The 1,378-nt window shown below is 54.5% G+C and overlaps 1 protein-coding gene and 1 pseudogene across 1 annotated transcript in view; one reads left to right on the top strand and one right to left on the bottom strand.

Moving 5' to 3' along the window:
• LOC114072767 (zinc finger protein 2-like) overlaps nt 1–1,378 on the top strand; it is a gene marked incomplete at its 5' end in the record, with an annotated part of 18,218 nt that overhangs the window by 12,184 nt on the left and 4,656 nt on the right. The gene's annotated exons all lie outside the window — the stretch shown is intronic.
• The window catches only part of LOC114072766, a 13,107-nt pseudogene that overhangs the window by 11,203 nt on the left and 526 nt on the right, over nt 1–1,378 (bottom strand).

Raw genomic sequence — 1,378 nt, 5'->3', positions numbered from 1 at the left:
CCAAATGGGGAAAACTGGCAATGTTCCATGTCCCATTCCCTAATTTTGGGAAAACTGGGAGTGCTCTGAGTCTCATTCTTAATTTTTAGATAATCAGGAGAATCCTGTGCCTCCAGACCCAAACTAGGAAAATTGGGAATGCTCTGTGTCCTTAATTTTGGGAAAACTGGGAGAATCCTGTGCCCCCAGTAATCAAAGAAAGGGGGGTCTGGAGGCTGGAAAACCGGGAATGGCCTGGCAGGGGGTCCCAGTGCCTGGGAAAAAGGGGTGCAAGGGGATCCCAATAATAATAGGGCAGAGCAGGAGCAAACAATGGGATGAGGCTCCAAAGTGCTGATTTCCAGCAGCAGGAAGGTGGGGAGAGGGCAGGGAAGTGCCCCCAGGGAATGGGATCGTGGAGCAGATCTGCTGGTCAGGGCCAGAGTGGGAACTGGGAACAAGGATTTTGGGAATGCAGAGCAGCGGGAGGGGGGGTTGCCCTGCCCATCCTGAGCTTCCCAGAGCCCAGTAACTCCCAGTATGGCCCCAGTCACCTCCAGGATGATCCCAGTCACTTCCTGCCATTCCTAAAATGAACCCAGTATCCTGCCAGTTCCTTCCAGTCACTCCCAGTATGATCCCAGTTCCCTCCAGTGTGGTTCCACTTGCTCCCAGTATGAAACCAGTCACTTCCAGTATGATGCTATTTACTCCCTGCATGGTCCCAATTGCTCCCATCAGCCCCAGTATGATGCCAGTCACTCCCAGATGCTCCCAGTATTATTGCAGTCACTGGTTCCAGTCACTCCCAGTATGATCCCAGTCTCCCCCAGCATGGTCCCAGTCATTCCCAGTTACTTCCAGCATGATCCCAGTTGCTGACAACCACTCCCAGTCACCCTCAGTGTGGTCCCAGTCACTCCCAGTTTGGCCCAGTCACCTTAAACATTGTTTCAGTTGCTTCCAGTATGTCCCAGTTGCCCCCACCATGGTCCCAGTTGCCCCCAGCCTGCTCTTTGTCCCTGCCAGTGTGATCCCAGTCCCTCTCAGTATGATCCCAGTTGCCCCCAGCATGGTCCCATTTGCTTCCTTTTCCTCCCAGTGTGGTCCCAGTTGCACCCAGTTGCCCCTGGCGTAGTCCCAGTCACTGCCAGTATGATCCCAGTCTCTCCCAGCAGGTTCCCAGTCACACCCAGTTTCCCCCAGTATAGACCCAGTCACTGCCTCTTGCTCCCAGTTGTCCCAGGCATGGTCCCAGTTGCTCCTCAGTTGATCCCAGTCATTCCCAGTATGGTTACAGCCAGTCCCAGGATGGCCCAGGTGGCTGCAGGATGCACCCAGTCCTGCCCAGTTACTCCCAGTTGCTTCCAGCATGATCCCCATTTCTCTGAGTTGCTCC

This window comes from Empidonax traillii, unplaced genomic scaffold (assembly GCF_003031625.1).
Source record: "Empidonax traillii isolate 1590-97213 ecotype Southwest subspecies unplaced genomic scaffold, ASM303162v1 scaffold3897:size34139, whole genome shotgun sequence".
Lineage (NCBI taxonomy): Eukaryota > Metazoa > Chordata > Aves > Passeriformes > Tyrannidae > Empidonax > Empidonax traillii.
Note: the sequence above shows the minus strand (reverse complement) of the source record. Positions and strands in the feature narration are given on the sequence as shown.